The sequence below is a fragment of the Trachemys scripta genome, chromosome 5, assembly GCF_013100865.1.
Source record: "Trachemys scripta elegans isolate TJP31775 chromosome 5, CAS_Tse_1.0, whole genome shotgun sequence".
In the NCBI taxonomy this organism is placed as follows: domain Eukaryota; kingdom Metazoa; phylum Chordata; order Testudines; family Emydidae; genus Trachemys; species Trachemys scripta.
In genome coordinates, this window is record NC_048302.1 from 129,772,528 (window position 1) to 129,793,412 (window position 20,885).

Sequence of the window (20,885 nt, forward strand, 5' to 3'; positions counted from 1 at the left end):
CTTGCATGCTGAGGGCTGTTTGTGAGCAGTCCTGGTTGGAGGCTACAGCAGCAAGGCATTGAAAAGAGAACTCCAGTTTGGAGGGCAGCAGTGACAGTTATTCATTAGTCAGGATTGTTCCCTGCATATGTCACACCTTGACTCCCTAATAACCTGGGACCAACACAGGTACAAAAACACTGCATATTCCCTGTGTAGATACTCATAGACTTGTAATCAACTTACTCCTTAACATTTGTGTCAAAGAGCTGAATTATATTCAGAGATAGATTGATGAAAAGATTAGAAAACATGTCTTTCTGGTGACTCTTCTCTGAACCCTCTGCAATTTATCAGCATCCTTCTTGAATTGTGGGCACCAGAAATGGACACAGTATTCCAGCACTAATCACACCAGTGCCAAATACAGAGGTAAAATAACCTCTCTACTCCAACTTGAGATTCTCCTGTTTATGCATGCCAGGACTGCATTCGCTACTTTGGCCACAGCATCATAGTGGGAGCTTATGTTCAGTTGATTATCCACCATGACTTCCAAATCTTTTTTAGTGTTGCTGCATATGATTTGCTTGCACCCATTTTACCAAGTAATTCAGATGGCTCTGAATCAGTGACCTGTCCTCTTCATTATTCATTACTTTTGTGTCATCTGCAAACTTTATCAGTGATTTGATGTTTTCTTCCAGATTGTTGATGAAAATGTTAAATACCATAGGATCAAGAACCAATCCCTGTGAGACCCCCTGGGCAACACAACCCCTTGGTGGTGTTTCTCTCTTTACAATTCTATTTTGAGCTATCAGTTAGCCAGTTTTTTAAATCCATTTAATGTGTGCCATGTTAATATTATATTCTAAGTTTTTAATCAAAATGTTGTGGGGTACCTTGACAAACACTTAGAGAAGTCTAAGGATATTTTGTCAATACTATTACCTTTATCAAGCAAGCTTGTAATCTCATCAAGAAAAAACAGATCCTGTCAAACTAACCTGATATTTTCTATAAATCCATGGTGATGTGCATTCTTTAAAGAATTAAAGGAGGGAAATTCAATTGAGTCCCATACCAGCCACTCCATTATCTGTCCTAAGATCTAGGTCAAGTCTGTAATTACCCAGGTTTTGCTATTTACCCTTTCTAAAAACTGGCACAACATTAGCATTCTTCCAGTGTTCTAGAACTTTCCCAGTGCTCCAAAATTTACAGAAACTCCACATGAATGGTCCAGTAAGCTCCTTAGCCAGCTCTCTTAAAACCCTTGGATGCAAGTTATCTGGACCTGCAGATGACAGCCATGGAGAATGAACTCCTCTATTTACTCATCAGAATTAATATGGTACAGTCAGCATCAATGCAACCTTTCTGCACTGTCTGAACCTTGACTTGGAGGGATCACATCTGGGTTGCATATGCATTCACATTTTAATTTCTCTGCTAAGACAACAGAAAGGGCACTATTATTATCAATTCCAGAAGTGTGGAGGGAGGAAGGAAAGGGTGTGTGTTTGTGCTGTGGTACTTTCCACGAGGAAGTGGACAGAGACCACCAACAGATTGCTCAGTTTATCAAATAGATAATTGGATTTGGTCCTTCACTATTTGAAACCAATTTTTTGTTACCATTTTCTTCAATGGAATAGAACTATGTCTTTAGACAATAGTAACAAACGATGCTTGGTGACTATATTCAGAACTGTCTTTGAAAGTATGAGAAGGAAAGGCAGAAGCTTCTGTATCAGATCACCAGTCTCCACCATCTAGTTCTCACACACACAGGTCAATGAATTTTCAAGTAGAGAATTTGATTAGCTAGTTTTCTGAAACAGCCAGAAACAAAGTCACAAAATAAGATTTGCACTTAGATAAATATTATTGCTTGGCTGTTCCAAAACTCAGGGATGGGATATGAAACAGTGCCTGGTATGGATTTCCTTTTCCTCACTGGGTCCTGGTCACATGTTCCAAAGGGATCTGCATGCCTGTGTTCTGCAGTTATAGCTCATGTGTTTTAGCAGTACAAATTGATCTATTTAAAAACTACCATAAATGTATTGCTGTGAAATATTGGGTAAGACTATGCCCCACAGTATAGTGTATATATCTCAGACTCACTATAGTTGTCAGGCAGCGCAATTATACATAATTACAAAACATACATTTTTAAAAAAAAGTAAGGCCAGACCATTCTTTTTGAAAATTGTTTGTATGGTCAGGTTATGGAACAGTCTGGAATATAACTGTCATTTAAAAATGTTTTGAAGCTTCCTAGCTCTACGGACTGATAAGAAAGTGAATCATAAAAATAAGACAATCAAATAGCCTTCCAGTAAAGGTAAGGATACAAGATTCAAAGGATCAAAATCAGAAGTAGAGGTAAAGTAGCTACAATCCCAGTTTATGAAATGTTGGTGGGAGGATGGTTGAGTCATCTCTACTGAATAAAAGATAGGGATCAGATTTCAGTCCAAACCACACCCCCTTTCAGCTCTAGAAAAGTTTAGAAACAGCTCCATCACCTAATTTTGCAGCTGGGCCCCATAACAAGTGCTATTTTTGAATTGCACGGTGAACCAGTGATCTCGGATAGTTCCTTCCCTCTCCCAAGCATCTTAGTCCAAACATTCTCTCATAATTCATTGCAATCTCCTAGTTGTGCAGCATCTTAGATTTCTCCCAGCAGATCCCAGATACATAGATAAGACAGCAATGACCGAACAAGTGTTATCAGCTAAATAAAACCTTACTTAGAAGGAGCAAGGTTAGCCAGAGATGAGGAGTCAAGACCCTGACCACTTATGCTCATTAAATATTCCATACTACAATTGCTAGCCCAAATCCAAACACAGTTAATTGCCTTCTACCTGTCTATATTTCTCCTGCATATGGTATAATTCCCCGCCTCCTGTCCTGAACTTTAGTATAGGATTACTGTGAGATGTTACCCACCAGAGGAGGCTGCATTTCAGCTACAGATTAATTATTGTTACAAAGCATTTGTATATCAGCTTAACTTTTAAGAGCACTTCCAAAGGAGAGTTCAATTATGAAACCTGTATAAGACATTAATATAAATTAAGCCCATCAGTTGCAGTAAATATAAATGACTGAGCAGAGTAAAGAATTGGTTTCCTCTCTTCTTTGGAAATGGTCATAGTCTGATAAAACCACTGCTCCTGAACTACTACTCCTCACTCCTGCTAGGTTCACAATCACTTTCTACATTCACAAATGGCAATCTGCTTAGTTTTCAGATCTCATCTTCCCAGCAAGGCCATTCTCTCTAGTGCTTCCGAGGGCTGGTGTTTCATTTCTTCCACACGCTCCGAACAGAAATAAATTCTGGAGGAAACTGTTGAAATGGATCTTTAATGGCCCACAGCCGGGCAGATTGTTACCAGTACCAGTGAAAATTCAGATTCAATTTGCTCAGTGCACAACAGTTTATTTCAGAAAGAATCACACAAGCAGTAAAAGGTTCTATAATACGTCTCCCTAATAAGCCTCAATTCCCCAAGCATAAAACCTCAGTAACTATGTTGGCCTAACACAGTATCCTGATCGGCAAACAAAGCAGGTATAGCTACTAGTCCTAGATGGAGACTTATTGTCTTCTCTTCCCCTCTCAAGTACTTGGTCTATCAAATGTCCCCCGAAGCAGGGTCTTGGTGACCCCAAGGCCTCTGGTTCAAAAGTCCCTCGTAGCAGGGTCTTGGCTACCCGGAGACCGCTGTCTCTCAGCATTACAGACCTCTTTAGATGTTAATTGGGGAACTAACACACACTGATTCATAGCATTTATACCTTTTGTTTTCAAAGGAGTTACATGTTCCAGAAATATGCTCTGTGAGCATTTCATTACTAGATTTTCTAATTAATATTTTAGAAGGGACTGCAAACAGACAAAGACCAAACATCAGTCAATGTTTACCCTCTCATCAATCATTCACTTGAGCTGCTAGTGTGATGTCATCCAAGAGGGTAATTTTGACCTGGGTCAGCCTGTACCAAGCCCACTGATTGCATGTTTTTACGTTTTCTTTACTTGATGAGCTGGCCCCTGGCTGATATATTCCGAAGTTCATTGTTGAAACATACATGCACATAGAGCTTCTAATCATTCAGTACATTTCCACACCAACTGTCTGACGCTAAGAGAACCCTGCTCCCAGAATCCTCTAGCAAATTCAGACATACCCAGCCATACCAAACTTATGTTCACCACATTCATTCATATCAGCCACAGTCATTCACAATTCAGGAAAAAACAAAACAATGTTTTTACTTTCTATCAGGGAAACAATTATAACAATTAGCTGGCCTATTTAAATGTAAAGCAGGCATCTAACATTTCTTCCAGTTGAATGAACTGCCTGGCTGTTAATTATCCTGAATTTTAAGAAGTTTGGTTAATGACCACGGAAGACAAAGGCTTCAAACAGAGATATGACTAGATTAGGTTAAAAAAGCTACTGATTCTGCCCAAACAGTCTGGCCAAATGTCTGTGCCATTTTCAGTTCTGCTATTAAAAAAAAAGAGCCAAGACTGTCAGTGGTATTGCAGCTGGTAAGGAAGATTTATACTGACCTAAAGACTTCGGTGGCGACTGGAAATTTGCAGTAAACAAAACATGAAGGACATAAAGTGAACTAATGAGGTACAGCCCAGTTCAAAGTACTGGGTAAAATTTTCAAAAGCAGCTCAGTGACTTGGGGTCATAAGGGCATGTCTTTACTGCAAGCGGGAGGTACCTACCATTCCTGCATGTATAGACATATCCGGGCAAAGCCATCGCAAGTAACAATAGCTGTGAAGCTGGAGCAGCAGGAGCGGATGCATGGGCTAGCCCCACCCAGCACCCTGGGTACATAGTAGCTGAGTTATGGCTACGCATGCTTGTTGTGTAGCCATACTCTAAGTCAGTGTTTCTCAACCAGGGGTCCGTGGCCCTAGGGGGCCACAAGCAGGTTTCAGGGGGGCTGCCAAGTGGGGCCAGTGTTAGACTTGCTGGGGTCCAGGGCAGAAAGCTGAAGCCCCACTGCATGCGACTGAAGCCCGGGGCCCTAAGTCCTGCCACCCGGGGCTGAAGCCGAAGCTTGAGCAATGTAGCTTTGCGGGGGACCCTGTGGCCTGGGGACCCAGGCAATTGCCCTATTACTACCCCCCTAACGCCGGCTCTTATATGCAGAAAACAAGTTATTGTGGCACAGGTGGGCCGTGGAGTTTTTATAGCATGTTGGGGGAGGAGGGCTCAGAAAGAAAAAGATTGAGAACCTCTGCCTTAAGTCATTCAGGTGCACAAACTCTTGCCATCCATGGGACTGAATTATTACATCCTGCTAGGGTGATAGAGCGAGAAATAGGCCAGCCAGAACAAAAACAAGTGCTGATTGGTCACCCCCTTGTTTTTGTTCTGGCTGGCCTATTTCTATCCTGATTCCCATCCACTCTTACCAAGTGGAGCTCTGAGTGTTCTACCACCATTACAGAGACATGATGACCTTGTGCTTAAGGCTCTCAGGAGACTGCAGTCAAATCCCAACTCAACCACAGACTCTCTAGATGACACTGGGTGAGTCACTTATTCTCTGTGCCTTGGTTCCCACACCTTTAAAATGGGGATACTATTACTTTGAGGGATGTTGAGGATAAATTCATTCATTAATATTTAAAGCATTGTACATACCATAGTAATAGGTGAAGTAAAAGGGCCTAAATAATATGGAACTACTGCTGTGGGCTTGGCTTCGTAGTTCCTAGTACTACTTTCATAGGGTTAGCTGCCTACATTGGTATTCTTATTCTGTTGTTGCTCCGCCTTCCCTGTTGCCACTGCCTTGTGCTTTCCCTGATATGTCCTTCCTTACCATAGTCATCCAAGCCACTAGCCTTTCCTCATTTAAATCCCTCCTAAAATTAATTTCTTCAGGGACGCCTGCAACAAGGGGTATTATTTGTAATTTCATTTAATTTTAGATTACAGAATCATCAAGACATGCACATACATAATGTTTTAACCCTTAGTAATAGTGTGATGGGTTGGATCACAGAAACCCTCCTGGGAGCTGCCACCTGATGTACCACGACTACTTCTACCCCTGCTATCCCTGCCAGCTTTAGGACTCCAGCACCCTGTCTTGCTGAGCCAGACACTCCCGTCTGCTCCAACACAGACCCAGGGTCTGAATTACTTGCCCCAAAGCTGCAGGTTTACCTGAAAGCAGCTAACAGAAGTGTTCCTGTCTTTAACACTCAAATGCCCAACTCCCAATGGGGTCTACATAAGAACGGCCATACTGGCTCAGACCAAAGGTCCATCCAGTATCCCGTCTACCGACAGTGGCTAATGCCAGGTGCCCCAGAGGGAGTGAACTTAACAGGTAATGATCAAGTGATCTCTCTCCTGCCATCCATCTCCACCCTCTGACAAATAGACGCTAGGGATGCCATTCCTTACCCATCCTGGCTAATAGCCATTAATGGACTTAACCTCCATGAATTTATCCAGTTCTCTTCTAAATGCTGTTATAGTCCTAGCCTTCACAATCTACTCAGGCAAGGAGTTCCACAAGTTGACTGTCCTAGACTTCTTATGTGGATTGGAGCATTCCAAGATCCATTGTCCTCTAAGTGTTTCTTGGTTAGGTACTTAATTTCACCATTCCTTTCTCCAGGAACTGACCAAATACTCTGCTAAGGTTATTTAGAAATCAAGCCAGTACACAGCCAACATTCATAACATTCATAACTTTGAATACAAAAATGATACATGCATACAAATAGGATTAATACCTTCAGTAGATCATAACCTTTACGGAGCTATGTTACATGGCAAATGTAGCATAAAACACATTCTAAGCATATTTCCATAAAGCCTTATGGGAGGTACCGTCACAAATAGTACCTAGACAGACGTACAGATCCCTTTGGATTATTTGCTAAATCTGACAATTTCCTTTTCACCACTTCCCCTCTCTATCCCCAGAAAAACATGCTGGCTCTTTGACAGGGGTCAGTGGATACAGACTGTAATGCTGTTAACTCAGCTTTCTAAAATAACTTGGTCTGGATGTGAAGTTCTGATTAAATCTGAACTATTCCTCAACTTTTAAACTGCCGGTGGGAAACAGGTCGACTAGGGGAAAAGAACAGCGCAGGAAAGCACACATCAGCAGCTTTTGGGGTCATGCAATATAACTGGAGACACGGAGAAAATTCAAGAGTCAACCCATGATGTATTGCTCTCCTTGGTGCCTTTGAAACAAGGCTATATCACAAGCCATGCAGTGATATTTCTGTGCTTCATCTACCTCACACATCCCCATCATTCACCCTCCCCAGCTAAGAGGAGGCGTCTCTCGTTCAATTATTTTCTAAACTGGTTCTGGGTTCCCTCTTTATTTCTATATCAGATACCAATTATTCATTTGGGGCTCAAATTTGGCATTTAACTGCAAGCCTGTCTGGGGATTGGTCCTGCTTTGAGCAGGGGGTTGGACTAGATGACCTCCTGAGGTCCCTTCCAATCCTAATATTCTATATTGAACGTGGTGCCAAGTTGCCCTGCCCCAGGGAAAAGTATGGGAGGGATGGTGTCTCCAAAAAGCACCATCCCTCCCTGAGTGGTAAGCGTGCAACAGGACTTTACAGGCTGACCCTCTCCGTGCATGGGTCCTAGTGCAAAAAGAGGGTACCAAGGCCATAACTTGAGCTTCTCCTCTTCCCTTTTGGGGTGATGTGCACCATCAGAACAGCGTAGTCCCTGCATGCCCCCTGAAGGACAGCAGCTGTGAGCAGTCATTGCATAGACTATTCAAGGGGGTGGGTTGGCTTACTTCACTGTAACTCCACTGATCAGTGTGTTACCCAGTTCCAAACCACAGTGGATATAAGGATCTTACGCCTGTCCGCTTGAGAGCCTTGGTTCTTTAGTACCAGCTGTAATGACTCATGCGTTTAACTCTGGAGCTCAACAGAGTTCAACCCTCAGCATGATACAAGGAGGCTGCTGTTAGGAATGCTCCTCTGGTCACGCATGTGAAGGCCAGTCAGTGTCCAGCATCAGAAAAAAAAATGAGCTAGAAGGATTTACGTGTATGGGTGTGTGTATATTTGACATGCATCAAACCCCATACATCAAATAACTCACTTAGCTTTGTAGTCTCTCACTCCCTGTGATTTTATTCCTTCTCCTGGAGTCCATTACAATTCTCTCTCCAGAATCAAGAACTTCAGACCTTTAGCTAAAAACTCTGGTTATGGGAATTACAGTTTTAAAGTTCACTATCAAGGTGGACCAAGGTTCAACAGACAATAAAAACCACAAACAGCTGCTTAGAAATAGAGTTGAATGGATTTGTTGGTTCAGTGGCTAAACCAAAAAATAATTTAAAAAAATCTGGGTTTTTTTTCATTTGTCCTCAAAACAAACAAACAAACAAAAAAGCAAAATAAAATAAAATTAAAAAAAAAATCTAAATGAAACAATTCAAAAAAGTCCTTTTGAATTGACATTTCGTTTAAAAATATCATTGGGAAACAAAATATCAAAACAAACCATTCTGACATTTTCTAAATTTGTTTTCATTTTTTAGGCCAAAACTATGTGTCAACTTTGATCTGAATTCACAAATGTTTTCCATGTTCCCCAAAATGCAATTTTTTGGCAAATTTAGTTGTAATCTTTTTTGTTTTTTTTGGGGGGGGGAGGTTGGGAGGGAGGCGAGTTGGCCCAGCTCTACTTAAAAAGCTGTACCCGTATTGAGGCACCTAAACAAATGGTAGGCACTGAGTAGCCTGCAGTTCCCAAAGATTATTAGATGCTCACTAGCTCCACAGAACTACACCCATAAGTAAAGGTTACACGATCAGGCCCTCTGTATAAAATCAATAGGGTTATTTTATTGCTATCAGCAAATACACAATGATCTTTAACCTGATGTAAAAAGGTGTCATCTGTTTACAATAAAGTCCCAAGAGTTCTTTATCATGGGGTTGTGTTCATCCATTTCAGAAGGGTTGAAAACTACAGGGCTCACGGTCACAGGTGAAAAATGTTATCTCAAAGTTCTGCAGAAAAAAGTTAACCTGGAACAACCCATCTCCTCCTTTTAATTATGGTGCATAATTTTTGTCCCTCTGTCACAGAGGATTTAAAAAAAAAAAAAAAAAAAAGAAAAAGAAAAAGACCTCCTACCATTTCCAGCACAAAGCAACAACCAGAGTTGCTAATAGTCCCCCATTCATAACAATGTAGGGCTTTTTCTCCCCCTGTGTCATGAAGTTTCTGTAAGTCACTTTTTGTCCTCATCTCATCTGTCTCGAGCCTCTTCCTCTCCAAAGTCTATGACAGTTCTGTTAAAACGTATTATATTCCCATCAGTAGCTGCTTTCAACATGCCACATTGCAGTCAGTGTAACACACACAGTACAAATGACTCGGCTCCTAGGAACAACTGCTCCCAGAATGTTTCTAGTGGTTTATTTGGAAAGACCATAAATAAGAAATGGGGCTCTCAGGCAGAGATTTTCAAAAAATACCTAATGGATCTGGACTCCCAGTTCCCCATTAATATTGGTTGGGAATTGGGTGTCCAAATCACATAGGCAGGATTGTTGTGTTTTTTTAATGTCATAACAATGTTAGCTCATAAGCCATACAGGGAAGGGACTTTTTGTTCTGTGTTTGTACAGTCCCTAGCACAATGGGGTCCAGATCCATAATTGGGTCTCCTAAGTGCTACCACAATACACATCTTAAACAGTCACAGGCCCATTACAACCACTATATTTTTGCCTAGTAATAAAAAATATATGACCTAAATGTAGTTCAGAATGGCCTGGATACATAGGCTGGCATGTGGTCTGCAAACTTATAGAAGGAATCTAAACAAAAGGTTATGATGAATAGGAAATTATTGACGGAAGTAAAGATTCTGGAAGGAAACCACAGTAATCTTGGTTGGAGCAAATCTTATCTTATATACCATGAGAGCTGGTCAACATTTTTGAAATTTAATTGACATTTTATTCCAGGGAAATGGCAAAGTACAAAAAAAGAAAATTGGGTAATATTTTAACAAATGCTTTTGTGAACATTTTCTCCTCCATTTTTAAACAAACATTAAAGCTGGTTGAAATATTTCTAATTTTAATCTTTTCAGAAATAAGGTGGAAAACATTTTTTTTTAAATGGGGGTGATTTCCTTACCTTTTTTTTCTGACCAGCTCTATTTAATATCTTCATGAAATAATCTATGAGAAAAAGAAGTCAGCATGTCAGTAGTATTCCTCAAAAATCTTTAACTGGGAGGATCTGCAAATACCAATCAGGACAGAGAAATACTACAAAGGAGTCTTGAAACTCCAGAGAAATACTCAGCACCTTGCAGGATTGGGCCCTAAAAGAATAAGTATTGCATGGCTACATAACAAAGGGGATTTGCTGCATGCCGTGAACAGAACATTCAAACAAAAATCTGCTAGGAAGGGTTCAGTCTAATACCAGTCTCTTGATTTGTGCTACTTCTATATTGATGTACTGTTTAGTCCAGCTACCCATCATCAACGATCCAGATATCACCATAATTGAGCTACCTACCTTAATTTCACCCAGACTTACAGACTTACTTGACCCTTTCAGCTACAGTCCAGTGAAACCTATGCAATTTCAGGCCATGTTTAGGCTTTAATAAGAAAAGGAAGAGGAGAAGTAATATGCATGATGGTCTCCAAGGTACTTGGATGACAAGCGGTGCCAGTGTTTTAGCAAAGAGTTCCATTATGGCCCTGTTCCCAGTAAGAACTATTGCAGTAGTTAAAACTGAGCCAACGTTTTTATATTCAGACCCTCACAGATATTCTTTTATAGCACTGTCCTCATTACCGCCAAACCATCAGCTGTGTCGGTGCTTGTAATTAAACCTAATTCTTCGGCTCACTGCTTTCAGATATTCTTTCCCTTATCAATGTGTATTTCTTCAGAAATTCTTCCATCTGTTCTCCTTTGGCAAAATAAATAGATCAACCCTTTCTCTACCCAAACTGATATGGGTCTTTTGGGAGTCATTTTGCCTCCTTTGCTTTTGCCTTCTTCCTGCCCTTCTGGCATAGGCCTTTCCCCCTCAGAAATAAGATAGCAAGAAAACATTTAAGAGTTCAGCTCAGATAAAAATAAGCCCCCTTTCTAATGAAAATAGTAATGTATTTTCTTCATTTTTGAGCCACCGTATCTCAGTTCTCTCTCTTAAAACGTCTTGAAAGCACAATAACAGCTTGCCTGTGTGTTCCTACCCTGCAAAGCCTGTAGCAGAAGTGAAGATGGCCCAAAATGAGGCATAGCTTTTACCATGAGAAAACTTTATTCTTCACAGCAGATAAATCTCATTCTATAAGCAGCACAAATAGCATCAGTCATTTATTGGAAGTCCGGTTTCATCCTTAGATCATGCTGTCAACAGGATTAACTGCATCAGGAGACTTCGTGCAAACACTTATTTTGCCTATAAATTAATGGATTTACAAATACAAATGCTGAAGCCTGATTCTCCTCTCACTTGCACTGCTGTAAATCAAGGGTAGGTTCATTTCATTCAGTGGAGCTACATCAAAATAAAACCAGACAATGAGCTTGATTCAGGAAAGCACCTAAGCATGTGCTTCAGTCCCATTGACGTTATTTGGGGCTTCGTTGCATTAATAAGTAGTCTGCTTTCCTGAATCAAGACTCAGACATCAGGCTACTAGTAAATATAAAAGATGAACTCGAACCAGCACAGTATTTGTACAGCACCTAGGACAATGCAGTACTGGCACCCAGGAGCCCCAGTCCTGAAATGCCACAATACAAATAAAGAGGAACCACAAACCAATTTTTGACCAAAATCTGGATCTAAAGTTTGAGTCCATTCTCTAGTGGATATTTGTTCAACTTCACTAGATCTGGTGGCATGGTTGTTGGTCTCTGTGTAAGTCTCATGAGGGTAGGAAATCAGAGGGCTGCAATCCTGAAAATATTTATTATGGTAGTGAGGGAATAAGCACCAAATTTGCGACCAGACACAGAGATTTAAACAAAGTGTGATGGCCTGCGTCTTCGCCGACATACTGGGGACCCCTACAGCTAAAAGCTTCAACAAGAGAGCTTGAGCCAGAGAGCCAGGGCTCTGCATTTCTGATTGCAACAGACTCATCATCTGTGGATTGGCACAGAGGGGTCCCAGTAAGACACCCCCACCAGTAGATTATATAAGCACAAGAAAGTGGCTTAGTGCCACAGGAAAAAAAAATCTTTACAATTGCTTGTGAAAATGCCAGCTGTGGCCCCCGCTAAGCAAACAATCCCTATTCAATAAAGCCGTTCTGTCATATCACCTTTAATATGACTACAGCACATATCTTGATACTTTTCATAATCAAATCCCGAGTCTCCTACTTCTAGGAGGTGCTGTGAATTCATGTAAAGGAGAAGTGGCATTCCGCACAGACTCTCAGAAAACACACAGAGTAACAGTGGTTGCAAAATAAAAGCAAAGGGACACTTATTGCATTAGCTTACTCCATTGCATTTGTTCTAGCTACTTTTGCTTTATTGAAGATACACCAGTAATCTCCCCAGGGCACACAATCACTGACCTGAACACCACAGACTTGCTGGTGAGCCAATATCATATTATCAGAGAGTGACTCACTGACTGACACACTTGAAACAGCTGTTTCATGCTGGTTTTTCTACAGACCAAGGGAAGTGCACTCCTGACAGTTACAATCCTTTAGAATTGCTCTTGTCCTCTGGGTCACAGTTGGAAGTTGAAGGTTCTGGAATAAGTTGGAAGTTGAAGGTTCTGGAATACATGAGCCCAATTCACCCCTGAGTTCAGTGGACATAAACCAGGGCTGAACTTTGGCTCTGTGCTTCTGATTACACCGTTAACCATGATGTAAAAAGACAGAGTTGACTCTACGAGACGTTCAGTTCCTTCAACACCCACTGAGGTCACTGGGCGCTTCCACTACCTCACAGGAGTGCTCAGCATCGTGCAGGATTGAACCCTACAGGGGAGATTTTTAGAAGCACCTAGGAGGTTTAGAAGCTCACGTCCCATTAAACCCCCCAGGCACTTTTGAAAATCCTGCCCTAAATTAGGAGAATCTGACAAAAATAGGTAAATTGGTTTGATTTGGTAGGGGAGCACCTGGTCTCTTTCTCTGAAGGTAGGTTCTGTTCTCATTTCAGTTAGGTTTATTCATGGGTGATAGATGGCAGAATCTGGCCCACTGTTCCGAGGCCTAGTTGCATATTTTGCTTGCACGACTTCCCTCTACACCCACTGGGATGCCACCCTGAATGTAGCCATTCATTAAATTAACGTCCAAGTGGCAAAAACAGCATCAACAACACTGAGTATGAGATTGTGATATCAAGATGACCATGAGGAACAATTCCCCAATATGTACATTTTTTTAGACGGTGCAATAAGTTGCATAATAACATTGTAGGAAGCTGCAGCATTTGGGTCATTTAAAACTAGGCAGGATAAAAGCACAGGAGAATATGATGTAGGGAACAATCCTGCACTGGAAGAGGGGAAGACAACAACCTGGTAAGTGTTTTCCATCTCAAATTTCTATGGATCAGATTCAACTCTGATTCACATCAGTATAAATCTGGAATATCTCCACTGACTTCATTGGAATTATGCTGAGTAACTATCAATTGTCCATCAAGGGCTATTAACCAAGATGTTCAGGGATGCAGCCCCATGATTGGGGCGATCCTAAAACTCCGACTACCAGAAGCTGGGAGTGGAAGACATGGTGTATCACTCCAAAATTGCCCTGTTCTGGCCCTGGTCACTGTCAGAGACAGGATACTGAGCTAGATGACCCATTGGTCCGACCCAGTATGGCAGCTTTTATGTTCTTAACTAAGGGCAGATTTTGACTCCTATAATTGCCATGAGGCTCGTTTTGATAGTTTTCCTATTATGCCTCATCAAAGATTTTATTAAAAAGCACCCTTGATATACCCACATAAGTACGCTGAAAGATACAAACACATTCAAAGAAAGACTGTTCCAAGAAGAGACAGAAAGCTCATAAAAGAGATGTGAGCTGGTTTCCACATTGGTGAACAAGACTCACGTCCCAGCCCATAAAAAGATGCTCAAAGTACAAGTAGAACCAGCTTTTAAGCCTTCTCAGACAAAACACAACTGTTTGACTGACTGCCTAATCTCTCAGAAATCGGAATACAATCATAATAAGTTGACAGTAATTTATGCAGGTGTCCAAATAACGGGATACAATAAAGAGGAGAGTAGAATGATTTAAAACAGTTACATACTATTTAGAAAGAATAAAGTCTCAACACAGATTACCAAATTAGCAGGAAAAGTTCTGATTAGGCACCATGTTATCAAGACTTCATCTACTCTAGACATTTCCAATAAGTGAAAACTAATTTGCGAAGCAACTCTGAAAAAATAGTAAGAAATGTCAACTGCCTGCAATGGAAGATACTGGTCTTTTGGTCTCCTGTTCCGGGCATAGGGTGCGGGGGGAGAGAAGTACACCAGCAGTCATGATAACCCATGATCCAGCTGAACTCCTAGAATGTGGCCATGGAGAGGCATAGGAACTTGGAGGTTAACACCCCTCCCCTTTGGTTCTGACTGTAGAGCCTCCCTGAACTATAAGATAACTGATGAAAAGCCTGTGTCTGAGTCAGTGAGATGCAGTTGACCCATTTTTGAGCCTAGGAATGACAAGTTCCTCTATTAGAGCGGAAGACTGGTCTACTGGTTAGGGAACTAGCCTGCAATTTGGGAAACCCAGGTTGAATTCCCTTCTCCACCACAGATTTTCACTCCAGTTCCCATGCACCATAGAAGAGGCTTAATTCCTTAGTTTCCCTTTCTGGTGTTTTGTCCTGGCTTTCTTGTCCACACATATCGCCACATTCCCCGAGGCTCTTGGGCTACAGCAAATGTAAAGAGGTGGAGGTAACCAGTCACAAATGGGAGTGAATGTGGTCCCTTTGGGTTTAATCTGGTTAGGGCACTGCAAAAAATCTTGTGCCGACCCTGCTGTGATGGCCTATAAAATCCATTAAATTTCCAGTGCAAGATGAAATGCCCCATATGCTCTCCAGGAACCATTGTAACAGAGTGAGAAGGCCAGACAGCAAGAGCGGATTTACCATCAAACAAACCGTGCGGGGGCATGGAGCCCCCAATGACAGAGGGGGCCCCAAAAATGCAGGACAAATATCTGACAATGTGCCCCGGTGCAGCAGGGCTCAGGCAGGCTGCCTGCATGCTGTGGTCGGTGGCCCCACGCCAGTCCCAGAAGCGGTCAGCTGCTGGCACGCCTCTGCGTGCCCCTGGCCAGGGGGAGGTGGCTCTGGACACTGCCCCCACCCTAGGAAGCACACGGAGACCAGCTGCCCCCTCTCCCCAAGGGGGCACACAGAGACATGCCAGCAGCAGCACAGCAGGGCTAAGGTGGCTCCCTGTCCACTCTGCCTCTCTCCACGCCGCTTCGCTCCTGAAAGCAGCCGGCATGTCCCTGCAGCCCATGGGTGTGTGTGTGTCCCCATGCACTGCCCCCACCCCGAGCACCGACTCTGCAGCTCCCATTGGCCAGGAACTGCGGCCAATGGGAGCTGTGTGGCCGCTGCTGAGGGGGGGTGTTCCAGTCGCATTGGAAGCCACGCTGCCCGAGGTAAGCACCACCCCCATGCCCTGTTCCTGCACCCCAACCCCCTGCTCCAGAGCCCGCACCCAACGCCCCCCACACACACACCCCTGCCCCAGCCCAGAGCCCGCACCCAAACTTCTTCCCAGAGCTGGCACCCCGTACCCTCTCTTGCACACCAACCTCCTGCCCCAGCCCAGAGCCTGCACCCCACACTCCCTCCCACATACCCCTGCCCCAGCCCAGAGCCCGCACGCAAACTTCCTCCCAGAGCCGGCACCCCGCACCCTCTCCTGCACCCCAACCTCTTGCCCCAATCAAGATACTGCACTGTATTTTCATTTACTTCCCTTTACTTATAATATAGGAGGAAGATGAAGAAAAAAATAAAGAAAAACGGGGCGGGGAGATAAGAGAGAATGTTCTTTATCTTGGCTGGGTCCCATGGGGTGGGGTGGGAGGATGAAGCTGCGCACAGGGCCCCACTAACTCTAAATCTGCCCCTGCCAGACAGGGTCGTAAATCAGGAAAAAAGGGGCCTGATATGTTTTTAAAAGGATGTGGAGGAGCATAAAGCTGAGAGGAGCCAGCAGAATGTAGAGTTTGAGACTGCAGACAGAAGCAAGGGTTGAGTGACCATGCTCCTGGAAATTCCTGGAAATTCGGAGTTTAAACCTCATGCAGGAAGGCATAAGGTGACAAGAAATGATGATTATTTTTGCAGCAGTATATGGGATAGGCTGAAGGGGGTAGGGAGGCCAGAGAAGAGGAGGGTATTGTATAATTATATCTTAATCCTCAATTAAAAATATTCCTAGCACTGTGTGTTCATGTTACACAATTTCTTTCCCGTTACAGAGAGATATTGGGCATGCCAGAGAACAAGTCAGGGAGGTTGAAACCTAAAACAATATTGCATGAACAGTAACTATATTCATATTTTTCATACAACAGTTAATGTATTCAGTGTTTATTGATTCACTTGACCTGTATTTACTCTACATACACAACAAATAAAATGTCTGAGAAAACAATACATCATTGTCTGCTATTTATGCAAAGGCATTCAGACAAGAAATTTTTACCACGCCATAATGTAGGGTAGCCTGAACACCAATATTATGTATCTAGTATTTTATAGCCAATAGTAGCAACTTTGATTGCTACTGTGTTTATATTACACGAAATAAAGCTTCATTAAAAGAACATTAAGATGGCAAAGTCAAGCACTGAAAAGTTGGGAAATGCTAAATGCCTATGCAACCTTAATTTGCTCCTTCGAGTTTATGCATCATGACACAGTCTAGAATTACATGATCAAATGCTATTTGCACAGGATTCCCGACTTGCTCAGTGAAGAAAATGGACCTGCTTCAGGGTGAATCAGGGTTGTGTAGTGAAGAAAGCCTCCCCTGCCAAATTTCAAATTCCTGCTCCGAAATAGGTGGCATTATAGCTTGTTCAAGGAAAAGGTCACCAGAATTTTTTTAACATAACAAAAGAACGTGTTTTTCCTGAGCCTCGTTTTCTGAAACATCTGAACCCTGTTTGAGTGAAAGTTCTCTACCCTCCCCCCCAAAAAATCAGCCTGAGACAGACACCCAATGTGAAAATATTCATCCTGAATAGTTAAAGCCCTGCAAAGTTATAAGCAACTGAAAACAGGTCTTGGAATGGAAATTGTCTGGCACCATTTATACTAGACAGTGCTACCAGCCCTGTCTGTAATATAATCATAAAAATATTGAAATATAGGACTGGAAGGGACCTTGATTGGTCATCTAAAACAGTCCCCTCAACCTAGGCAGGACCAGGTATTATCTATACCATTCCTGACAGGAGTTTGTCTAACCTGTTCTTAAAAAAACCACACCTGATGGTGATCCCACAATCTTCCTAGGTAATTTGTTCCAGTGCTTAACTACCATTAGAGTTAGGAAGTTTTTCCAAACATCTAACCTAAATCTCCCTTGCTGCAATTTAAGTCCATTACTTCTTGTCCTGTCCTTCGTGAATCAGAAGAACAATTTATCAACCTCCTCTGTAAAACAACCTTTTATGTACTTGAAGACTTATGCCTCCCCTCAGTTTTCTCTTCTCCAGACTAAGCAAATCCATTTTTTTCAATCTTTCCTCCTAGGTCATGCTTTCTAGATCTTTATTTATTTTTTACTGCTTTCCTCTGGACTCTCTCCAATTTCTCCACATCTTTCCCAAAGTGTGGTGTCCAGAACTGGACATAGTACTCCAGCCAACACCTTATCGGTACGGAGTGGAAGAATTACTTCTTGACTCCTGCTTATAATACTCCTGCTAATACATCCCAAAATGAGGTTCTTTTTTTTTTATTTTTTTGCAACAGTATTAACATTGTTGATTCATATTTAGTTTGAGACCCACCTTTAGTTTGTCATCGACACCACTGCTCTTTTTTTCTCTGCCCGCACCAGTGGGGCCCTTGCCAGACAGCCACTGTGACCCTAGAGGCTCCCAGGTTCTGGTCTTGACTTGCTGGAAATATGGCCTGCATATCCCTGCCAATGAAAGCCAAGCAGTGAGAACCACCAGGTGAGAGGTGTCTGCTGAGGGAGTCCTTCGGGATGTAGGTAAGAGATCTGCAGGAAATGGTGGATCATCTATGTAGCATCCAGGAGTATGAAGAATATCGATTGAACACATGTGGAGACATCTGGAATGGAGGATGGTAGCTAACTACAGACAAAACTGCAGCAGAGAAGACAGGAGAACTGGCTGCTCTGTGAGGAGGACACTGGCTGCTGACCACCTCAGTCAGTAGACAATGCTCCACCCCATCCCTTCCATCGAGGTTAAGAACCGGTATGCTGTACTGGCAACAGGAGATGAGGAGCAGTTCCCAATGGATGGGGAGGAGGAGATATTCACCCCAAGGCTGGGAGGCTCACTGCCACTGCACCTGAGAGGAGGAGACGTAGGATGCTGGTGGTCTGAGGAGAATGGAGGCATCCATGTGCGGAGCTGACATGACGTCCTAGAAAATGTGTTGCTTGCCTGGAGCCCATGTCCGAGACATTACGGAAAGGTTGTCAATGCTCATCCATTCCTCCGATCACTACCCTGTAATGCTCATCCATGTGGGCACTGATGCTGCTGCCAGGTTTAACCCTGAGCAGATCAGCAGTGACCTACAGAGCTTTGGGAGCAAGGGTGAAGGCGTCAGGGTGCAGGTTGTGTTTTAGTCCATCCTCCCAGTTGAGAGTAAGGGTTCAGGAAGGGATATGCATGTCCTGGAGATGAATGCATAGCTGTGCAGATGGTGTCGATGGGTGGGCTTTGGCTTCTTTGGCCAGGGGATGCTGTTCTGGGAAGAAGATTTCCTGAGAGGAGATGGAATTCACCTGACCAGGAAGGGGAAGAGCATCTTCACACAGCAACTTGCCAACCTAGTGAGGAGGGTTTTAAACTAGATTCAATAGGGGCAGGTGACAAAATCTCACAGGTAAGCCTTAAAAAGGTGACTTTAACAGAGGGTTAGATGTTGGGGGGGAGAGGTACATGGAAAATTACAATAATGTCAAAGAAGCAACAAGAAGAAAATCAGTGAGGGCATCTGATCAACATTTTAGATCCCTGTACCCAAATGCAAGGAGTATGGGAATAAACAGGAAGAACTGGAAATATAAGTACATATGCTAAATGATTATTTAATTGTCATCACAGACTTGGGGGATAAGCCTCATGACTGAAATATTGGCATACAGAGGTATGACTCGTTCAGCAAGTACAGACTGGGAATAAAAGGGAGGAGGGGTTGCATTATAAAGGATGTGTACACTCGTTCTGAGGTCCAGAAGGAGGTGAGAGGCAGAGCAATTGAGAGTCTCTGGGTAAAGATAAAAGGGTTAAAAATAGGGGTGGTGTCATGATTGGGGTCTACTATAGACCACCAAATCAGGAAGAGGAGGTGGATGAGGCATTTCTAAAACAAATAGCAGAAATATCCAAAATACAGGACCTGGTAGTAATGTGGGACTTTAACTACTCAGATGTCTGTTGGGAAAGTAATACAGCAAAACACAAAATCTCCAATAAATTCTTAGAATGTATCAGGGACAATTTGTTGTTCCAGAAAATGGAGGAAGTAACCAGGACGGGGACAGCCATTTTAGACTTGATTCTGAACAACAGGAATGGGTCAGAATGTGAAGATGAAAGGCAATGTTGGTGGCAGTGATCATGAAATGATATTTCATGATTCTAACAAAATCATGATTCTAAGGGAAGGAAAGAGTGAGAGCATATGGACTTCAAAAAAGCAGACTAGCAAATTCAGAGAACTGGTAGGTCTCATTTGAAGAAAATCTAAGGGGAAAAGGAGTTCAGGAGAGCTGGCAGTTCCTCAAGGAGACAATATTAAAGGCACAATTGCAAACTATTCTGATGCAAAGGAAAGACAGGAAGAATAGTAAGAGGCCCATATAGCTCTATCAGGAGCTTTTTAATGACCTGAAAATCAAACAGGATTTCCTACAAAAAGTGAAAACATGGATGAATAGTTAGGGAGGAGTACAAAAGAACAGCACAAGTACATAGGGAAAACTCAGAAATGTTAAGGCACAAAATGAGCTACACCTGGCATGGGATATAAAAGGCAGTAAGAAGCGGTTCTTTAAAAACATGATGAACAAGAGAAAGACTAAGGAAAGTGTAGGTCCTCTACTTAGTGGGGAGGGAAAGCTAATATTTGATGGCATCAAGACAGCTGAGATGCTTAATGCATATTTTGCTTCAGTCTTCACTGAAAAGGTTAATGATGACCAGATACTCAACACAGTTAATACGGACAACCAGGGGAAAGGAACACAAGCCAAAATAGGCAAAGAATAGGCTAAAGAACTATTGGACAAGTTAAATGTATTCAAGTGAGTAGGGCCTGATAAAATTCATCCTAGGGTATGTAAGGAACTAGCAGATGCAATCTCAGACCTGCTAGTAGTTATATTTGAGAACTTCTGGGAGAGTCCCAGAAGACTGGAGAAGGGCAAATATAGTGCCTGTCTTTAAAAAGGGGAACAATGAGGACCCAGGGAATTATAAACCAACTGGAAAGATACTGGACCAAATTAATAACAATCAATTTATAAGCACCTGGAAGACAATAGGGTTATAAGAAATAGTCAGCATGGATGCGTCAAGAACAAATTATGCCAAA